The 23,700-nt window shown below is 40.0% G+C and overlaps 1 pseudogene across 1 annotated transcript; it reads left to right on the forward strand.

The window, feature by feature from the left end:
- Positions 1-21,162: 21,162 nt before the first annotated feature.
- Positions 21,163-22,759, forward strand: LOC113898105 (annotated as a pseudogene). The gene has a single exon (XR_003512523.1). The product of XR_003512523.1 is annotated as a cytochrome b-c1 complex subunit 2, mitochondrial pseudogene (transcript).
- The last annotated feature ends 941 nt before the right edge of the window (positions 22,760-23,700 follow it).

The following is a 23,700-nucleotide window of genomic DNA, read 5'->3' on the forward strand; positions in this document are numbered from 1 at the left end:
ATGTTAATATTTCTAGTTATTGATGAAATCCTTGCCATTTTTTATACAATCTCCTTAAACATCTATGCTTACATAGATATTAACATACAAGAAGGACAGTGAAGAAATTGTTATAAAATTTATCAAAATACCAAGGGGCTAGAGCTAATATCACAGTGATGATTAATAATGACATAACCATATGAAGTTACTATTATTTACCCACTTTAGAGATGAGTAAACTAAGGCTTTACAGGCATTAGGTAACAGGGCCTTCAACATACTTCAATTAATTTGAACCTAGGTTTCTGGAAATCTAAATATTTTTCTGTCTGTTATGCCACACACTGAGCATACTGTCTTTGCCCTCAAGGAACAAGAGTAAACCCTAGGGGAAAGAAAATACCACGTACAAACACAACGGGACAAGTGGCATGACAATAAATCCCTGGTGGCTCAGACGGTACAGTGTCTGCCTACAATGCAGGAGACCCAGGTTCAATCCCTGGGTTGGGAAGAGCTCCTGGAGAAGGGGATGGCAACCCACTCCAGTATTCTTTGGGGCCTCTCCGGTAGCTCAGACGGTAAAGCGTCTGCCTGCAATGTGGAAGATCTGGGTTCGATCCCTGGGTTGGGAAGATCCCCTGGAGAAGGAAATGGCAACCCACTCAAGTACTGTTGCCTGGAAAATTCCATGGATGGAAAAATTACAGTCCATGGGATCGCAAAGAGTCAAACACGACTGAGCAACTTCACTTCATAGATGGAGAGGAGTAGAATAACACACTCCTGAGGTGGAGGAGGTAAATCTAGAAAGACACAGTGAAAAGAGCATCTGAATAGACTCTTAAAGGACAAATTGTGGGAGACAGAAATGAGAGGTATTCTAGGTCTGACAGTATGAATGAACAGAGTAAAAAAATTATAAATGACTTGTACATAACAGTTTCCTGATGCCAATCACTGTCCTAACTGCTTTATATCCACCAGCTCATTCATTTAGTTTTCAGCATAAACCTAGGAGACACCTACTATAGCTATCCTCACTATAAACGAGAAACTGAGGCACAGAGAGGTTAAGTTACTGGCCTAAAGTCACATAGCTAGCAATAAGTAGAAGCAAGATACAAATCCTGGGTATCTGGCTTAAAAGCCTACACTCTTTACTCCTCTCGGCAGTGAAGATATTTCCTAAGAATTGAAAGATAGACAGGGATTGGTAAACTGCAGAAGGAAATAAAGGGTGAAAACACTAAACAGGTAGATGGAGGCCTTGAACGTCATTCTGAGGCTCTTCATTCTCACCCTGTAAGCAGTGCAACTCTCTGAAAGAGCAGGATCACATTCAGGATAGGGTTTGGAATAATTTCTCAGTTGGTTCTGTGAAAAAAAATAAGCTGAAAACAAAGTAACAGAGGCAGAAGTCTCAGAAAAATTACTGGAAATGTTCTTTGACAATTCAGTGAAAAACGGAGGACTTGAGCCAATCTCAGTTGTAAGAAAAAGTTTGTATAAAACAAATCATCATCATCAAAACTTCTCACTGAAGTCGCACCTCCCTTTTGGATCTGGAAAAGCACTCTATAGAAGTGCTTTATGTAATCTTGTCAATATTTTCCACAGGATCTTGCTTTTATAGCTATAGATTCAGTTCTGCATCTATGGTCGTTTCTGAAATCCTCCAATGGTTTCCCAAAATGTTCTTTTATGGGTGGCTTTTTTCCACCACTAAAATCAGAAAAGGACCTATATCTAATAACAGAGTTGGTTTTTCTAATGAGGAAGTGCATGGGTATACTAAGATGACTTAACAACTGATTGTTCAAAAGCCTGAATGAAATAATATGTGGAAACTGCTTAGGATAGGGTCTGGCACCTAATGGGCTTTGCAGATGGCTCAGTGGTAAAGAATCCACCTGCCTGCCAATGCAGGAGATGCAGGTTCAATCTTTGGGTTGGGAAGATCTCCCAGAGGAGGGAATGGCAACCCACTCCAGTTTTCTTATCTGGAGAATCCCATGGACAGAGGATCCTGGAGAGCTACAATCCATAGGGTCACAAAGAGCTGGACACGACTGAATGACTGAGCATGCAGGCACACTGGCAAGTAATAGGCACTTAAAATTTCCTCCCTGTCATATTACCACTATTATTACTAGAGCTTCACTGGGTCCTGTTTCTTCAGCCCTAACTCTTCAATAATGAGTACTGTGTCTCTGACCAGTCACTTCAGAGGAGGGTGTCACTCAAGGGACTTACAGTCACGGTGACACACTAGTTCCTCCTCTTGAAGTGCTTCCGGTGTTGGTCTTGTTGTTTCTACCAGAAGGTCACTCACCTATGTGATCAGAGTATGTTAGGCGCTCAGTAAGTGCAAAACCCTCTCCCAAATGAAGGAGCGAGGGTATGTCCCTTCCACTCACATACCAGGTAAACAGAAGAAATGGGGAAAGAAACAGAAGCGGAATCTGAAAAATAAATTATTTTAAAAAGAGACTAATGATTATAACTTATACACTGCATGTTTTACATATATATATTATATATATATAAAATATATATATAGCTGTACAAATCTATATAAGAAAATAATGCAAACTGAGGCAGGTTCTTTGCGGAAGAAAATCTATGAAATCATAGAAAATCTAGATACTGGTTTCTGCCTCTGGTTCCTGGCACAAAGCTCCTAAAACCCTTGCAGTTTCCTAAGTGATAAGAGCATTAGGAGCATTTTTTGGTCAAGTGTTTGGTCTTGGACCTCAGTCTCTGACACAGTTTCTAAATCCCTTAGAATTTCATGGGAGATCGGAGTGTCTTTGTTCTAATGAGGCCCCTCTTAGTGGGCTCCTGGATGGCTTCAGGATGGGGCTGGTCACAAGAGCAAGCCATGATTAGGAGCCAGCTCCTGGTGGCTCAGATGGTAAAGAATCTGCCTATAATGCAGGAGACCTGGGTTCAGTCCCTGGGTCAGGAAGACCCCCTGGAGAATGGAAGTGCAACCCACTCTAGTATTCTTGCCTGGAGAATTCCATGGACAGAGGAGCCTGGTGGGGCTACAATCCATCAGGTCACAAAAAAGTCGGACATGACTGAGTGTCTAACACTTTCACTTTTCAGGTAGGGAGAAGGACTAGACAGTCACGATTTACTGATAATAGGCAATCATGTCCCTACATGATGATGCCTCCATGAAAATCTGTAATGGGTTTGGAGAGCTTCTGGGTTGGTGAACACACCCACAGGCCCAGAGAGTGGTGCACACCCACTCCACTGGGATAGAAGCTCCTGTGTGCCTGGCAACCTTCCAGACTTTGCCTTATGTACCTCTTCATCTGGCTGTTTATCTCTATCTTTTCCTATATCCTTTACAATAAACCAGTCAACTTAGGTGTTTTCCTGAGTTCCATGAGTCATCCTAGCAAATTATGGAGCCCAGGAAGGGGAATCCTGATTTATAACTTATTGGTCAGAAGCAGAGGTGACAACCTGAACTTGTCATTGGCATCTGAATCACTGAAGTGAGGGACAGTCTTGCAGGACTGAGTCCCCAAACTGTCAGTCTATGCTAACTCTGGTTAGTGCTAGAATTGAAATAAATTGTCAGACACCCACATGGTGTCAGAAAATATCTTGGTGTGACACATCTGGTCACAGGAGTGTTCTGTGTGAGTAGTAGAGGAGAAATACAGGAATATTTTTCCTTTTAAATGAGAGCTTATCTGAAAAAGGAAATATGGCTATATATGTATTGGTCTAGGATTTGTCACCAAAAAATGGAGATATTCTTACTAAGCCCTTTTGAAAATCAGATGCAATGAATTACCTTCAGAGTTTATGCCTAGACCCTTAGTAGGGTTTGCAGAAAAGTGTAGTAAGTACAATGTTGTAAAAGGGATTAAAAAACACATCATTTCAATAAAGATGTTACAGTTTACCCAATATTCTATAGACAAAACAACAAATAAGAATAACTTGTATAAAACAAACTATGTTTTTCCAGAATGCTTTCACACAATGAAAAATATAGTCAAGAATTATATTCTACCTAAGAATCGAGTCATATTTGGTTATCAAGGAGACTAACCTACCCAAATTTAATAGTATGGGAAAATGTCTAGGCTCAAATATCAGGTTGATTAATAATTAAGGAAAAAATCTAAATTTGAAGGAAAAAACTAGAGTGTTATAATTTTTAAGAAGGCCAGTATAATTGCTTCTTGCATTATGCATTAAGTCTTTTACAGCCAGCTTATATTTGGATTACATTTCTCCAATTATAATTTTCTTCCTAACTGACCAAGGTGTTTATCTGAGTCTCTCTTTCTTAAATTTTGTTATGATTCATTAGTGACTGCATAATATCTAATTAAGATAATCATTTAAAATCTTAATATAATCTAACTCATAAGAATGAGTTTAACACTACAGGCAACAAATAATGTTACAGGCACTAAGATAAGACAACAAAAAAGATCAAGTTAACACTGTGTTGTGCTATGTGCTTAATCTCTCAATCGTGTCTGACTCTTTGCAACCCTATGGACTATAGCTCACCAGGCTCCTCTATCCATGGGGTTTCTCCAGGCAAGAATACTGGAATGGGTTGTCATGCCCTCCTCCAGGGGATCTTCACAACCCAGGGATCAAACCCAGGTCTCCCATACTGCAGGCAGACTCTTTACCATCTGAGCCACCAGGGACATTTGAGCTATTCAATTATATATCCAAATATTTTAGATAATTCTCCTTAGCTTTGCAGGGCCATGGGCAGAGCCCTGAAAGCAAACTCGTCCCAATTAGACCATAAAATTGACATTCCCTACATAAATTCTAATGATATATATAAATATATCTTGAAGGCTGCATCATTTGTCACAGAGCTTCTGTTTCACAGTTCAAACCTTTTCTCTAAAATTTAAAAGTATTTAATAGATTTTAAAATATCTAGTAAAATTGCATAGATATTAACATAAACAAATACAAAAGCTCTAATGACAAGCAAAATGTATAACCACCAAACTTTAATACCCAAAAAGCCAATAAATCAACTGGCTCTTACTAAGATCTTACCCTGCCTACAATGCTAGGTGGAAAGATATCATAATACATAATAACTACATTCATTCAAAATTTAATAGTGACGGTTGATGATATAATTTTGAATTTAATATTAACATATACCTAAAAATGTAAAGTATCTGGAGTCATATGGTTTAAGAAATTAGCAGAGAAGGAGGAAACAATGAAAGTTCAGGAGGAAAATTGACAAAATGTAGAATTTTTCAGAAAACCTCAGATATGCAGATGATACCACTCTATTGACAGAAAGTAAAGAGGAACTAAAGAGCCTCTTGATGAGGGTGAAAGAGGAGAGGCTTAAATCTCAACATTCAAAAAACTAAGATCACAGCATCTGGTCCCATCACTTCATAGCAAATAGATACGGAAAAAGTGGAAGCAGTGACGGATTTTATTTTCTTGGGCTCCAAAATCACTGCAGATGATGACTGCAGCCATGAAATTAAAAGACACCTGCTCCTTGGAAGGAAAGCTAAGACAAACACAGAAAACATATTAAAAGGCAAAATATCGCTTTGCAGATGAAAGGCCACATAGTCAAAGCTATGGTTTTTCCAATAGTCATATATGGATGTGAGAGTTGAACCATAAAGAAGGCTGGGCACGAAGAATTGATACCTTCAAATTGTGCTCCTGTAGAAGATTCTTCAGTCTCTTGGACTGCAAGGAGATTAAACTAGTCAATCCTAAAGGAAATCAACTCTGAATATTCATTGGAAGGATTAATGCTGAAGTTGAAGCTCCAATACTTTGGCCCACCTGATGTGAAGAGCCAACTCATTGGAAAAGACCCTGATGCTGAGAAAGATTGAAGGCAAAAGGAAAAGGGGATGGTAGACGATGAGATGGTTAGATAGCATCACTGACTCAACGGACGTGAATCTGAGCAAACTCTGGGCGATAGGGAAGAACAGGGAAGCCTGGCATGCTGCAGTCCACAGGGTCTCACAGAGTCGAACACAGCTGAGCGACTGAACAACAATAACAAGGATTCAGACAGCATCTCCAGAAAGATAGATCTTTTTATCTCTGTAGCAGAGTGCCTGTCAAGCAGCATTTGCTCAATAAATGTTTGTGAAACTAAATTCAGTTGCTCATCATATGAAAAGACATTTCACTGAATCAAAGTACACCATGCACAACTGGAAGAATGAAGGAAGAAGAATCATGTGCAAAGAATTCTAACTCAGAGACAGGTGGCAGTTTGGAGAGGCAAGGTTGAAGAGGTCAACTTTTGATCATTTCTTCCTCCTTTAAATGTTCTCGGCTGCCCACACCTAAGTTTTCTAATGTTTCTTTCTTGAGTGTTTAGTCTACGGAGGCAGTCCTGTGCCAGTCCCAACTATGATAAGAAGCACATCAACAATCCTAGCCCTTCTACCTGATGGAACTTAAAGTTAAGTCATCCTCATAGAAAGTCAGAGCGTCACTCAGTGACACTTGTGTCCAGCTCTTTGCGATCCCATAGATTGTAGCCCGCTGGACTCCTCTGTCCATGGGGATTCTCCAGGCAAGAATACTGGAGTGGGTTGCCATTCCCTTAAACAGACCCAAAACCCAGTGACTTTATTAGCAACTAGAATGTACTACTGCTGCTTTGTCTGTACCAGATTCTAGACCTGCCCTCTAGGCGGAACCCAGTATCTGGTCTGCCCTTTACTCCCTTTGGGAGCATCTCTTGCCTCTTCTTACTTGTGATCAGCTACACCACTCTGTCTTCTGTAGACTAGAACCTGATGTGTTCACAAACTACTAGTGTGAACCAGTGAGTCCTCCTGCCTTACCCCATGCTCCCTTTGTGCATGACTGGCTACTCTACCTGCAGAGCAGCCCCTTAATAAAGGCTCTGTCTCCCACCTTCTGCTGTGCCTGCTGTGTGAATCTGGATTCATGCCTCAACACTCTTCAATCCCGGACTTCTGTGATGTGTGACTACAAGCAAATGTTTTTGTTTTGTCCCTAGGCAGTGAGGCTTGGCAGGAATGCTAAATTGGAATTAGGTTTCAGAGAGTCTTGAATGCCACATGAAAGGAACTGGGAAACGTCTGATAATCAAGGGAGAGTCTTTGAAAAATTTGGAGTGCAGACATGGCACAGAGAACTAGGTTTTTAGCATGATGAATCTGGAAATTAATTATAGGTTAAAAAAAATACCACCTGCAATTGGTACACACAGGCTGGTTGAGCAAGATGAATTCACTTTTCTTCCCGTGACATATGCCATTGTGATGATGGCCATCTTTTTCTGGACTTAATTAAAAGTTCTAAAATACCTAAAAGTAGCTTGACAAACTGCTAAATTGTTATGGAGAAATTTCAATTAAAATACTATTGTTTTGGTTAAAATCAAGAAAAAGCTATATATGGAGAAAATAATCACTAATGAAAATGTGATTGCTTTCGAAGTATCTGGGAATAAAACTCATCTGCATATTTTCTGAAACAGAATATTTTTCGAAGGATAGGTCAGTTAGGGATCATCACAAGGAAGCCTAACATGTTAAGTAATGTAATTCTGTAGCAAGGCTTCAGAATAGATGTATTGTATTCTACCTTCCAGAGAAGGCAATGGCACCCCACTCCAGTACTCTTGCCTGGAAAATCCCATGGATGGAGGAGCCTGGTAGGCTGCAGTCCACGGGGTCGCTAGGAGTCGGACACGACTGAGCGATTTCACTTTCACTTTTCACTTTCATGCATTGGAGAAGGAAATGGCAACCCACTCCAGTGTTCTTGCCTGGAGAATCCCAGGGACGGGGGAGCCTGGTGGGCTGCCGTCTCTGGGGTCGCACAGAGTCGGACACGACTGAAGCGACTTAGCAGCAGCAGCAGCATTCTACCTTCACTGTCATGGCTTCCCTGGTGGCTCAAACGGTAACGCGTCTGCCCGCAACGCGGGAGACCTGGGTTCTATCCCTGGGTTGGAAAGATCCCCTGCAGAAGGAAATGGCAACCCACTCCAGCACCCTTGCCTGGAAAATCCCATGGATGGAGAACCCTGGTGGGCTACAGTCCATAGGGTCCCAAAGAGTCAGACAGGACTGAGCAACTTCGCTTTCACTTTAACTGTCATAAGGTACTCTAAACTTAAAAGTTGGTTGAGAGGACTTCATACCTACTCACATACATGAGTTGGATTTCATGTACGTGCTTTTTATCACAATAATATAAAAATCAAATTGTCTCATACTTTGGGATGAAGTGTGTTAATGTTTTCTTCTGTGAAGAAGAAAAATATAACCTGTATGAGAGAATATTTTTTCTAATCAAATTATGTGACACTGTTTTCTTCTGAAATGGCTTTACTTTGATTTTCAAACTAATAAATATTTTCAGTATATACAACAGTATTTTTAACATTATGATAAAAAATCTAAAACATTAAATTATCAATTTTCTGTTTAAATAAATCGTATGCCATGTATTTTTAGACTATTTTAACTGAATATCTGTCCTGTTAAAACAAGACAATTTTAAACACAGGCATAGAAACTTTCAATACTTCAGAAAGCAATGAGTTAGAGGCAGAAAAACCTAATATGTCTGACTCCTAAACAGCAGACTTTGCCAACTGGTTTGTTATTTCAATTCTCCAATTAAAATTGATTCATGTTAGCTATGTTGTTAATTATTAGTAGAAGTGAAAAATGCCTTCATCTTTTCCCTAGATTTATTTAGTCTAGGATTTGAGTACATAAATCCTTTTTTCAGTCTCACCCAACTAAGTTACAACAGACTCCACATAATTATATACCTGAGAAAATTCAGTGTAATTTATGTGAAGGTTAGAGCTAGGGAATTCATGCTAAATAAAAAGGATTTTTCCCAAAACCCCATGTCCTTATTATTTTGGAGTGTTAAAAGTCTAAAGGCAGGACTATTTGATTGATCCTCTTTTCCTAAATAGAAGACCATGGAACCACCTGTGTCACTTTGCTATACACCTAAAACTAATACAACACTGGTAAATCAGCTATACTTCAACAAAATGTTATTTGTTTTGGGGGAAAAAAATTACTTCCATGGGAGATGAGATCTGATCTTTGAGTTTATCACTCCCTATCTTGAGAAATAGATTACATTGTTTTTTTTTAACCTCACTGAAATCTCTATTGATATGCTTTTCTTTGGCTTTGTATGGAATGCCTAGGATATGGTAGATTCTAAATAGTTACTGATTAATTAACAAAACAGAACTAACATTTTTGTGTGACTTCAGGTATTCATTTTGTCAAATAAAGACGTACCTTGGATTTTGTAGTGAGATAGATTAGGATTCCATTCCAGGCTCAACAGCTTACTAGTCATGTGTTCTTGGGCTAATTACTTTCATTCCCTTTCCTGTCAAATGAAGATAATATATTGAGGTTACTGAAGATTGCATTAGATAAAATAAGCATTGAACATGGTGCCCAGTAGATGTGTAAATGAATGAATCCCCCTCAAAACTCTAAGAGGGTAGTGTAGAGAAGGCAGAAAACTAAGGTTCAAAAAGTTGAACAAGTTGCACAGAAAATAAGTAGCAGAGTTGGGACCCACACCCAGCTGTGAGTGCCTGCAATCTGAAGGATGTTTCCACTGTTGTTGCAAGAAATGTTAGTGGCATTCTCCATTCCAATATTTCCTTAAAGGATGTATGTTAGTGAACTCCAATTCATTTGTCATATTCTGCCTCACTGGAAATCTCTTTAGGTTGGAGTTAGTATCATTTATTAACATTTCACACACTGCCCAACACATTTATAATTGGATGGTATGATAAATGATCCTGTACAAGCCAGCATACTAACATCTTTGACCTTCCTCTGACATTTTTTATGCAGAATTCCTTTTAAGTGCCTCGCATACTGTTTGATGTGCCCTCTTTTAAAGCAGATACGAATTGATCTCGACATCTTCATTGTCTAAGCTACCACCTGACTATAAATTAGCACTTCTAGAATCTATTATTTCATTATTTTATTCACATCACTCTTAAAATAGGTACCACATTTGTATCTAATTGTTTGTTTGTTTCTTTTTATTACCCACCTTTTTAGCTTGATTGTGAACTCTCAAAGATTGGAACAACTTTCTCATCTTTTTATATGTAGCAGCTAGCATGGTGGGCTGCCATCTTCAGTCAGACACGACTGAAAGTGACTTAGCAGCAGCAGCAGCAGCAGCAGCATGGTATTTGGCACATAGCTGATGCTCATTAAGTACCTAAATCAACACTACTATCACAGTTTATAATAGTTATGCTTTTATTATTCTTTATTAAGAACCCCAGAGAGTGATAATTATCTATACTTTTATGATCCTGTCAGTTTTATAATCTCTCACCTAGAATTTTGTTTTCCCCATCTCATTATAGAAATATTCAGAATTCTCAAGCAGCTATTACAGAAATTGTTTGGAGTTTAAGCCACATTTCCTTTACCAGGCAAAGGAATATACACAAATTCCCTATATATGTGTAAAGTGTCAATGTTCATAAAACATAATGCTTAATCAAGAAAGCCTCTTTTGGAACTCTTAGTCTTGATGTGATGAGGTAAGGGTGGGTTGGGGCAAGCAGGGTATATGTAGTCAAGAAGAGAGGCACTGATTTCTAGTTATATGATAAGTAATTTCTGGAGATGTAGGTTTGTGACATTGTACAGGAGACAGGGATCAAGACCATTCCCATAGAAAAGAAATGCAAAAAAGCAAAATGGCTATCTGCGGAGGCCTTACAAATAGCTGTGAAAAGAAGAGAAGCGAAAAGCAAAGGAGAAAAGGAAAGATATAAACATCTGAATGCAGAGTTCCAAAGAATAGCAAGAAGAGATAAGAAAGCCTTCCTCAGCGATCAATGCAAAGAAACAGAGGAAAACAACAGAATGGGAAAGACTAGGGATCTCTTCAAGAAAATCAGAAATACCAAAGGAACATTTCATGCAAAGATGAGCTTGATAAAGGACAGAAATGGTATGGACCTAACAGAAGCAGAAGATATTAAGAAGAGATGGCAAGAATACACAGAACTGTACAAAAAAGATCTTCATGACCCAGATAATCATGATGATGTGATCACTGACCTAGAGCCAGACATCCTGGAATGTGAAGTCAAGTGGGCCTTAGAAAGCATCACTACGAACAAAGCTAGTGGAGGGGATGGAATTCCAGTTGAGCTATTCCAAATCCTGAAAGATGATGCTGTGAAAGTGTTGCACTCAATATGCCAGCAAATTTGAAAAACTCAGCAGTGGCCACAGGACTGGAAAAGGTCAGTTTTCATTCCAATCCCAAAGAAAGGCAATGCCAAAGAATGCTCAAACTACCGCACAATTGCACTCATCTCACACGCTAGTAAAGTAATGCTCAAAATTCTCCAAGCCAGGCTTCAACAATATGTGAACCGTGAACTTCCTGATGTTCAAGCTGGTTTTAGAAAAGGAAGAGGAACCAGAGATCAAATTGCCAACATACGCTGGATCATAGAAAAAGCAAGAGAGTTCCAGAAAAACATCTATTTCTGCTTTATTGACTATGCCAAAGCCTTTGACTGTGTGGATCACAAGAAACTGTGGAAAATTCTGAAAGTGATGGGAATATCAGACCACCTGATCTGCCTCTTGAGAAATTTGTATGCAGGTCAGGAAGCAACAGTTAGAACTGGACATGGAACAACAGACTAGTTCCAAATATGAAAAGGAGTTCGTCAAGGCTGTATATTGTCACCCTGTTTATTTAACTTATATGCAGAGTACATCATGAGAAATGCTGGACTGGAAGAAACACAAACTGGAATCAAGATTGCTGGGAGAAACATCAATAACCTCAGATATCCAGATGACACCACCCTTGTGGCAGAAAGTGAAGAGGAACTCAAAAGCCTCTTGATGAAAGTGAAAGTGGAGAGTAAAAAAGTTGGCTTAAAGCTCAACATTCAGAAAATGAAGATCATGGCATCCGGTCCCACCACTTCTTGGGAAATAGATAGGGAAACAGTGGAAACAGTGTCAGACTTTATTTTTCTGGGCTCCAAAATCACTGCAAGTGGTGACTGCAGCCATGAAATTAAAAGACGCTTACTCCTTGGAAGGAAAGTTATGACCAACCTAGATAGCATATTCAAAAGCAGAGACATTACTTTGCCAACCAAGGTCCGTCTAGTCAAGGCTTTGGTTTTTCCTGTGGTCACGTATGGATGTGAGAGTTGGACTGTGAAGAAGACTGAGTACCGAAGAATTGATGCTTTTGAAGTGTGGTGTTGGAGAAGACTCTTGAGAGTCCCTTGGACTGCAAAGAGATCCAACCAGTCCATTCTGAAGGAGATCAGCCCTGGGATTTCTTTGGAAGGAATGATGCTAAAGCTGAAACTCCAGTACTTTGGCCACTCATGGGAAGAGTTGACTCATTGGAAAAGATTCTGATGCTGGGAGGGATTGGGGGCAGGAGGAGAAGGGGACAACAGAGGATGAGATGGCTGGATGGCATCAGTGACTCGATGGATGTGAGTCTGAGTGAACTCCAGGAGTTGGTGATGGACAGGGAGGCCTGGTGTGCTGCGATTCATGGGGTCGCAAAGAGTCGGACACGACTGAGCGACTGATCTGATCCTAACATACAGCATGGTGACTCTAATTAACAATACTGCATTGCAAATTTGAAAGTTGCTGAGATTCAATCTTCAAAGTTCTCATCACAAGAAAAAAATTGTAACTATGTGAAGTGAAGGATGTTAAGCTGAACATATTGTGGTAACTAATTCACAATATATACATACATAAATATCACTATATTGCACACCTTAAACTAATCCAATTTTATAGTATGTCAATTCTATCTCAATTAAAAATGGTAAAAGAAGAATGAAGATGAAGAGGAGAGAGACAAAGGACTCCCAGCAGTTTTGGGGAACTATGGTGATGGGTTGTGGATGGAACACGTGTCAGCTTTTCTTATCTTTTCTGATGTTCCTTGGGCAATTCTGACCCCATAGTAAAGTCTATATCTTTTGATCCTTCCCCTAACTATACAAAGAATAATTTCCTTAATTGAAAGAAGATGTGTTACTTTACATAGTTTTTAAAGGATAAAAGAAGAAATTTTAAGAGTAAATAAAAACATTTTATCAAAAAAAAAAAAAAAAGGTAGAGACTAGAAATAAGTAATTTATATAAGGGACCTTCTATAATAAAATTTAGCATTATTATACTTAAGAAATATTACCCAGGAAAATTGTTCCTCTGAGTCCTGTAAAGGAAAATAAACTAAATTAGCTATAAACTATAAAGGCTAAAAATATATAAAGCTAAATATTCTAATTAAGTAAAACAGAATAAAGTTAATGATACATATTTCTTCTGGTAATTGAGAATTAATAATAAAAGATAGGAGATTTCCTATTGTGTTGTTTAGTCACTAAGTCATGTCCAACTCTTTTGTGAACCCATGGACTGTAGCCCACCAGGCTCCTCTGTCCATGGGATTTCTCAAGCAAGAATACTGGAGTGGGTTGCCATTTCCTTCTTCAGGGGATCTTCCTGACCCAGCAATTGAACCCATGTCTCTTATGTCTCCTGCACGGGCAGGTGGATTCTTTACCACCACTTAGGAAGCCCTGAGATTTCCTTTATGAATGTCAAAAATATCCAGCTGTTGTAGGACTTGAATTACCTAAATGTCTCCCCCAAACCCCTCAAACTATACAGATTAAAAACTACTTTGATTCTTCTTGATTGCAGCCTCCAAAAAAAGTAGGGAACCCTCTGTCTTGGTCACCAGCATGCCCGGCACTGGTTCTCATGTGACTGCACTGAACCAGAGACAACACTGCATTCCCCACTATATGTATTTCAATCCTTTAGTAGATATTCAGTTTAGTTAGATTACTTTGATAAAACACGATATTAATGAAAACGATGGGTATGAGGTGAGGTTTTGTTGCTTGTTTTAGACAATCTCTTGAGTGTCAGTGCTTTATACACCAGGTTCTGAGCCCTTTACAGGATTTTCTGCCCCATCCTCCCCAGCCCAGGGGAGTGCTCAGTCTAATTTTCTCTGTCCCCTCCATCCTTTCAGTCTCCCCCATCCTTGCCTCTGGAAGATAGAAGGTCATCATGTATAAGGATGCATCAAAACTATGCTGACAGAGAGATCAGTATCAGTAAAAGAACAGTTGGTTCTTGTTACAGATGTCCCACTGTGATGAAGTGTAAAGATCCGGGGTAATTTAGAAATAAACGAGCTTTGGCTACAGGGGGACAGAATTTAGGTAGAGAGAGGCAAAGAAAGGGGAAACAAAGGTGAGAGAGAGATAGGAGGGCTTCCAGTACCCACAGGAAGTGACACTGGCTCTAAGAAATGACCCTGAGGGGACATGTACAAATTGTTTGTACTGTTCTGGACTCTACATATATTTCTAAGTAGCTGCGCTAGAGATCAGGTCTCTCTGGGGGATGAATTGAGGCAATAACTTTTTCCAGCTATTGCCAATATATATATATAGTCTGAACGATTTCACCCACATAACTCTACGGGTCAGGTCGTTACTTGCACAAAACAGCTAATAAAAGGGAACAAGTCAAGATTTGCACTTCGTGTCTGTATGAATTCCAAGTTTGCAATATTTTCTCTCTATATCTTGCTGAACGTTTTATTTAGGAGGTGGAGAAAGGCAGGAGCAGAGAAAAGAAAGGCCAAAAGGAAGAGATAAAACAAGTAAGAACTAATTTGAGCTTTTTCCAAAAGAGCAGATCTCGGTAGAGTTCAAAGTTACAGTTGTTTGAGAAGAGAGAAGAAAAATTGATCAGTGGGAAGTCAAAGAGCAGAGTGAAAACCCTGTTGTCTAAGAGGAGGGGGATAGCACAAAATTAAAAATACCTTAGTGGCAACTTTTTTTTTGAATTTTCCATAAAGTTGGAGTGTCCCTTAGTGTCCCTTTCAATTCTATTGGCTAAATCCATAGTGAAAGTGAGTGAAAGTGAAGTCACTCAGTCGTGTCTGACTCTTTCCCACCCCATGGACTGTAGCCTACCAGGCCCCTCCGTCTATGGGATTTTCCAGGCAAGAGTACTGGAGTGGGTTGCCATTGCCTTCTCCAGGAGATCTTCCCAACCCAGGGATTGAACCCAGGTCTCCTGCATTGTAGGCAGATGCTTTACCATCTGAGCCACCAGGGAAACCTATAGAGTTTATACCATGTAACTACACTAATTCTGCCCAGCCCACTCCAGCTCCTCTCAGATCACTTTCTCCTCTCTGCCTAAGGGAAGGTTTTCAGAGAGATAGTTAACTTCCTCCTCCCAACAGTACTGGTGATTTTATACAGATGTGATTGATTGAGATTATACCCTTCAGGGTAGTAAAGAACTCAGCAATTAAGATGGTTTATGCTAACATAACGGAGAAGGCGATGGCACCCCACTCCAGTACTCTTGCCTGGAAAATCCCATGGACGGAGGAGCCTGGTGGGCTGCAGTCCATGGGGTCGCTAAGAGTCGGACACGACTGAGCGACTTCACTTTCACTTTTCACTTTCATGCATTGGAGAAGGAAATGGCAACCCACTCCAGTGTTCTTGCCTGGAGAATCCCAGGGACGGGGGAGCCTGGTGGGCTGCTGTCTATGGGGTCGCACAGAGTAGGACACGACTGAAGCGACTTGGCAGCAGTAGCAGCAGCATGCTAATATAAATACTATTTCATGCAAGGCATTGCTCCCAAAAGCAACTATTACTATAAACTTTTGGAGTGTCTGTTCCAAAAACCAAGTTTCATCAGTCCTCTTTCAATTGTGTTTATTACTATCTTCCAATGAAAGAGTCTTTACACAGTCTTGCCCAGTCAATAAACAATAAAGAAAAGCCTAATGATCATTGATGAACATGACAAGGAGATGTGTACCTAATCCAAAAAGAAGCAAAAAGCTACTTTCCCTGAAAGAGGATCTTGGAGGTTTTCTTGCCCTTCTAGAAAAAAAAAACAAAACACTTTTTAATTTAGAAGAGAAGGGATTCAGTATTAGTTAACATTCTTTCAGACACCCCATCTTTCACTGGAACAAAGTCTAGACCATCTGGTATAAGTTATTCATTATATTATTTTTATTCAATAAATAAAAAATATTTATTAAATATCTGCAGAATGACATCCTATTGAGAGACTGGGCAAACAAAATAACTAAGCTAAAGAAATCTAGTAATAAGCAGTAGCCAAGAGCTCAAATTCATTATTAAAATAAAGCTATAGTCAACTCTATAATATATAATGGTTCATGCACAGCAAGTTATAAAAGTGAAAGTGAAAGTCACTCAGTAGTATTCAACTCTTTGCAACCCCATGGACTGTATAGTCCATGGAATTCTCTAGGCCAGAATACTGGAGTGGGTAGCCATTCCCTTCTTCAGGGGATCTTCCCAACCTAGGGATCAAACCCAGGTCTCCCACACTGCAGGCAGATTCTTTACCAGCTGAGCCACAAGGGAAGCCCAAGAATACTAGAATGGGTAGCCTATCCCTTCTTGAGCGGATCTTCCCTACCCAGGAATCAAACCAGGGTCTTCTGCATTGCAGGTGATTCTTTACCAACAGCAAGTTATAAGATGGGCTCATTTTCTCATGGATGGTGGTCAATTAATCAGCCATTGATTGCATATTCTCACCAATTACCAATGCCTTATTACTAATTGACCAGTCCCTGCCAGTTAGAGAAATAGATAGATACATAGATACATAGATAGACAGTTATAGGTGACACCATTTTGCTTTGTATTGATCTAATGAACCCACTTAACATGAGCAAAAATGCTTTGAATGAATCCATATGTGTAAGATGAGTACATTCGTAGAAAAAAAGAAAGAAAAAAGAAGAAAAATACATGTATCAGACTTGCATTCTTCAAAGGTAAAGATAGTAAAGACAAAACATGATTTTTGATCACCTGAAGGAATGAATTCAATCTTTTCCATCGTATCTCTTCATAATTACTGGAATCTACTTGGGTACATTTTGCACAGCATCTAATATATCTGTGTTGTTGCTTAAATATAAAACTAACAATAATGGCTTTTGTAATAAGAATCATAACCTTGAATAATTAAGGAAATCATCAGAGTTTTGGTTAGATAACATCATCATAAACCAAACAGATATTTCTTCCTTTAAATCACCAAGTGCCAATGGATCTTACAAAATAAAGTATTATCCTTTTGCTTCTAGTGGACAATATTAAGTACTTCCACAGGAATGGTCTAAATAAAATCTAGCCTTGGGGCCCATTAGTTCACTATTGGGAGCTGGTATTGTGTGAGTATATGAGATCCTAGGGAGGTTGTGCAGAACAAGAAAAGGCAAGTGTCAGGCAAATTGAATCCAAATGATATTTGAGTACATGGCACAATTCTCAACTGATCTAACAGCTCAGGTGACATAAGCACAATTGTTTCTACTTCATTCATTCCTTTGGGATGAGTAACTCACTAAAATTTAAATTCCGCAAAACATCTTCCACCATAAAATGAACTGTGGCCATTTTGACCTCTTACAGTAGGATTTAAAGCAATGAGTTAAAAAAGAGAACTATCTATAAAGGAAGTTTCTACAATGCACCTCAGGCACACTGGATTAAAGCAAAATACAACCATTCTCCACTCTTTTTTTCTCTTTACATACAAACTCAGTTATTCTGCTATAAATTCTCTCCTTTTCCTGAGCCAGATGCTTTCTGCTTTTCATCCACTATTTATCAATCCTCAAACAACTAATTCCAATGACTAAAAGAGACACATGGGAGGGGAGGATGGGGAGGCTAATCCAGGAAAGAAAGGTTTAACGTTGTGTTACTTTCACAAAGAAATACTAAGCCTTCCTTACACATAAGGCAAGGGTCTCTTCTATCTGTTGTATTTGGGGAGAAACAAAGAGTGACTCTAAAATTTCTGGATTTTTTTCTCTCCTTTCCCCCTCTTTTTTTCTAAGAAGACCCATCTGCCCACTTTCAGGTTTGCATATTGACAAAGGAAAAAGCACAATCCTAAACCCCCATGAAAACAAAGTTCTACTCTTGTCGTTTCCTGTATCACATAATTTTTCTTTAACTTACAGTTCCATAATGAAGATCTGCCTTCATGAAGTCTGTCCTGTGGAACTGTAACAATGTATAAGAATATGGGAGTGACTAGGAAAGAGGGCACTGCTATCTATGGGACAGAGGGTGCACGCCTGGACTAGCTGGTCTCCACGAGCCCTAGAGCACAACATAACACTGTACCAAGCACTGGGCACAGAGCTTCTGATTCTAACTAGAATAAGAAAAGTCTTCATGTAAGAAGTCTCTTAGCCCAGCTACCTTGACTGATTCACAAACCGCTTATGATCCTTTTGGATTTATTCTCTAGGATCCAATAAGAGATGGTTCACAAGGTAAGACGTTTTGGAGCATGCTAATAGCTCCAAAAACAAACCAGGTAACAAATCTGGTCCCATGAAGAGCCAGTTTGAAGATCTCAGCCATTACAGTAGACAACAAATGATGGAATTTCCCCTCAGAAACTATTGAAGTTGCTGTTAAAACTCAGGAACCCCAAGATTACATTCCACAACATCACAACAGTCTTCCTTCCACCAGTATAAGCATCACAGTGTTTATTATTACTTACCGCAAGGGTAAAAAAAAATTCATTTCTTATATGTTTCTACTTTATTCAAATAGGCTGATCCCTCCTTATTGAAAGTGACTCAAGAGAAGCTGTTAAAACCCTCCATGTATACTATAATGGGCTTCCCAGGAGATGGAGTGGTAAAGAACCTGCCTGCCAGTGCAGGAGACACAAGAGACACGGGTTTGATATTGGGCTGGGAAGATTCCCATGGAGGAGGGCACAGCAACCTACTCCAATATTCTTGCCTGGAGGATACCATGGACAGAGGAGACTGGCAGGCTACAGTCCATAGAGTCGCAGAGTCAGACACAACTGAAGCAACTTAGCACACACACGTGTACTACAATAAATATCTTCCAAGACATCGTATGGTTCCCAAATCTAAGTTTAAATAGCTTTTACAATGAATAATTTCCCCTTTGAAGATAGTAAATTATAACTGAACAATGTAAGTAACTCAAATCCTTAACAATTCTAAAAAATGAAAATTACTCTTATATATAAAAATTCTAAAATAAATTCTGCCACCACATAATTTCTACTCTACTTTATATCATATCATTTCTGTAATAACATTAACCACAAACTTATGTATATCTTCAGTATCTAAAAAAATCAACAGAGCTCTAATGATGAATGTGTGTGGTTTGCACTTATCACCAAATAATTCATTTAGGGACAGTGAGTTAGCTGCATAGTTTAAAGAGGGCTCACTCTCAAGTAGAAATACTCTGTAAGATGCATTACAAAAGACGATGGGTTTTTTGTTTAGCTGTCATTTCCTATGATTTTTTATAACAATGAGTTAACATATTAACAGTTACTATGGCATTGGGTCCCATCCCTTCAGGCAAATAGATGGGGAAAAAATGGAAACAGTGACAGATTTTATTTTCTTGGACTCCAAAACCACTGTGGATGGTGACTGCAGCCATAAAATTAAAAAACACTTGCTCCTTGGAAGAAAAGCTATGACAAACCTAGACAGCATATTAAAAAACAGACATCACTTTGCTGACAAAGGTCCATATAGTCAAAGCTATGGTTTTTCCAGTAGTCATGTATGGATGTGAGAGTTGGACCATAAGGAAGGCTGAACACCAAAAAATTAATGCTTTTGAATTATAGTGCTGTAGAAGACTCTTGAGAGTACCTTGGACAGCAAGGAGATCAAACCAGTCAATCCTAAGGGAAATCAACCCTGAATATTCATTGGAAGGACTGATGCTGAAGCTGAAACTCCAATACTTTGGCCACCTGATGCAAAGAACTGACTCATTAGAAAAGATCCTGATGCTGGGCAATATTGAGGGCAAGAGAAGGGTGTGACAGAGGATAAGATGGTTGGATGGCATCATTGACTCAATGGACGTGAGTTTGAACAAACTCCAGGAGATGGTGAAAGACAGGGAAGCCTGGCGTGCTGCAGTCCATGGGACCGCAAAGAGTCGGACACAACTGAGAGACTGAACAACAACTCTGTGGCATGCACCTCAGTGAATTTCAAATGTTCACTCATAAGTATAAGAATATTTGTGAGCGCTTGATAAAAGTGAAGATTTCTAGGCCCTCCCCCTGGGAATCTGACTAGGTAGAAATGCCAGAAAGCTGCCAAAAGACTCAAGATCATTCTTTGCAGCACAGTTATAGAAACCTTGACAACTATGACTTAAGAGTGGCGTGAAGGGGTTTTGTAAGCAGAAGGGTGCTTCCAATCTGAGGCAGAGGCCAAATAAAAGATTGATAGTAACTGTATTAAGAGAGTTAATTGTTTAAATCTTGGCTCCTTTGAAGACAGCCAAGTCTCTCTTGGCTTGGGAAGAGATTCAGTTTTCTGAAGAAGCCCTGGGGAAATCACAGGCTTCTCCGTTGAACTTGGCCTGAATCCCCTTTAGTCCAAGGAGCTGAGCTGAGCAGGGAGACAGGCAGCCCAAAAGCATAGACAGTTTTCATTGTGTGGGTCACTGACCACAGCTGCTGCAGCACTTTCAGAGACAGGAAAAGCGAGTGGGGAAGCAATTCCATAGGCAGCATGGTTGGTCAGCTCACCTTGCGTTACTGACTAGGGCCTCCAGGTTAAAAAGGGTGGCGGGCCTGGCACCTTTTGCAGAAGGAGGGCAACAGCAATCCGGCCACAACCCAAGGTGAGTGATGCCCATGGCCAATGTGGAGCAAGCAAAAACCAACTGCCTGTAGTTGAGTCAAAACTAATCAAAACTAAATATCAGATCACAAATGGGAACCAACTTTGTGGTCTGTGTGTGAGGACAGACTTATTTGTTCCCAGAATTCCTCTTGCTCAGTCCCTGGGGGAACAGGGAGGAGGTGGACAATCTCTCTATTTAAATCATATTATTTATGGCATTCTGTGCCTCGTTAATAACACTGTGCAGTGAGCTCTCCACTGTCATCACTAATGCTACTCAGGCTTATAGACATGTTTGTTAAGGGCATTTAAAAAATAAAACTGCCGCCACCATCTTGCTTTCCTCTAAGGCGGCAGTGACCGAGGCTCAGAACAATCTTGAGCAATGAAACTGTTAACCAGAGCCGGGTCCCTCTCGAGATTTTATTCCCTCAAAGTTGCTCCTAAAGTTAAAGCCACAGCAGCCCCTGCAGGAGTGCCTCCACATCCTCAGGACCTTGAGTTTACCAGGTTACCAAATGGTTTGGTGATTGCTTCTCTCGAAAACTATGCTCCTGCGTCAAGAATTGGTTTGTTCATTAAAGCAGGCAGCAGATATGAGAACTCCAACAATTTAGGAACTTCTCATTTGCTTCATCTTGCATCCAGTTTGACTACAAAAGGAGCTTCATCTTTCAAGATAACCCGTGGAATTGAAGCAGTTGGTGGTAAATTAAGCGTGATGTCAACAAGGGAAAACATGGCCTATACTGTGGAATTCCTGCGGGATGATGTTGATATTCTAATGGAGTTCCTGCTCAATGTCACCACAGCACCAGAATTTCAACGCTGGGAGGTAGCTGCCCTTCAGCCTCAGCTAAGGATTGACAAAGCTGTGGCTCTTCAGAATCCACAGGCTTACGTCATTGAAAATTTGCATGCTGCCGCTTACAGAAATGCCTTGGCTAATTCCTTATATTGTCCTGATTACAGGATTGGAAAAGTGACACCAGTTGAGTTACATGACTATGTACAGAATCATTTTACAAGTGCAAGAATGGCTTTGATTGGACTTGGTGTGAGTCATCCTGTCCTAAAGAAAGTTGCTGAACAGTTTCTGAACATAAGGGGTGGCCTTGGTTTATCTGGTGCAAAAGCCAAGTACCATGGAGGTGAAATTCGGGAACAGAATGGAGACAGTCTCGTCCATGCCGCTCTTGTAGCAGAGAGTGCAGCCATAGGAAGTGCAGAAGCAAACGTGTTCAGTGTTCTCCAGCACGTCCTCGGTGCTGGACCACACGTTAAGAGGGGCAGCAATGCCACCAGCTCTCTGTACCAGGCTGTAGCCAAGGGAGTTCACCAACCATTTGATGTTTCTGCTTTTAATGCCAGTTACTCAGACTCTGGACTCTTTGGGTTCTACACTATCTCACAAGCTGCATCTGCTGGAGACGTTATAAAGGCTGCTTATAACCAAGTAAAAACAATTGCTCAAGGAAACCTTTCTAATCCAGATGTCCAAGCTGCCAAGAACAAGCTGAAAGCTGGGTACCTGATGTCAGTGGAGTCTTCTGAGGGTTTCCTGGATGAAGTTGGGTCCCAGGCTCTAGCTGCTGGTTCATACACGCCGCCATCCACAGTCCTTCAGCAGATTGATGCAGTAGCTGACGCTGATGTCATAAATGCTGCAAAGAAGTTTGTTTCTGGCTGGAAGTCAATGGCAGCAAGTGGAAATTTGGGGCATACACCTTTCATTGATGAGTTGTAATACTGAATCCCATACTGCAGGAAAGAACTGAACGTTTTGTGAACCCAGAGCAGCAAATACATGAAAGTGAAAAGTCTCTAATGTAACATTTATCTTTTCTTCCAGTGAGAGGAAATATAAAGCATAAATATAGGTAATTGTTCCCAACTGACCTAAAGTCAATAAAGCATTCTATTTTTAAAAAAAAATAAAATAAAATAAAACTAGTAACTGCAGACTTAAAAAAGTATTCACAACTTAAAAGTTGAGAGTTATTATTTTATTCAGTGGGAATTTTTAGGACTCAGTGGGAATTTTTAGGACTTAAGACATAGAGGCAGCATCTCAGGTAACCCTGAGGGAACTGCTGCAAGGAGGAGTCAGGTTACAAAGAATTTTTGCAACAAAGGGCAAGTAGTCTGACATCAAAATACTATTGTTAATTAAAGAAAAGCAGATATCCCCCGTTAAGGAAGTTAGCTCTTTTCTATATATGGGAAGATACAAGAGTCTGGGCTCAGGGAAATCATTTCTTTGATATGCACCTAAGCTGTCTGGGGCCAGTATCCTAAGTTTTCACATCCTGAGTTTCCTCTGGGCTCACCATAGGGAGTGGCTGCATCTGACGGCTTCTAGACTGCACGTATTCTTTCCTTTCTGAGTTCCCTCAGGGCTCACCAGCTCACCATTAGCCATTCTCAGTGGCTATAATTGCTGATGACTGTGACATTCTTTTTGTTTACTAATATGGCAGGAAATATTCCATTTCTTATGACCACTGTTGTGAAGCTACCAGTGTAAAGAATAAATAAATAAAGCCAAGTGGAAAACACCAAAAAGAGTTTGCAAACCATTTACCTAGAAGCAATCTTGTTTGTCCGGTTACATGCTTCATGAGCTAAACCTGTTTCATTAAAATCACTCTTTCTTGAACTTCTTCAGTGAAATGCATGTCAGTGGCCAGCCTCTCCCCCAGGGACCTGTCATGGCCCAGCACTTCCTTCAACCAGACCCACAGCAAACCCAGACCACTGTCCATCTAACTGAGGTGGGAGCCCTGCCACACCTCCAGTATGACCAGTAAAATGCTGATTTCTGATGCAAGTTGGAAAACATTCTGATAGGTTGACAGATGGAGG

This window comes from Bos indicus x Bos taurus, chromosome 9 (assembly GCF_003369695.1).
Source record: "Bos indicus x Bos taurus breed Angus x Brahman F1 hybrid chromosome 9, Bos_hybrid_MaternalHap_v2.0, whole genome shotgun sequence".
In the NCBI taxonomy this organism is placed as follows: Eukaryota; Metazoa; Chordata; class Mammalia; order Artiodactyla; family Bovidae; genus Bos; species Bos indicus x Bos taurus.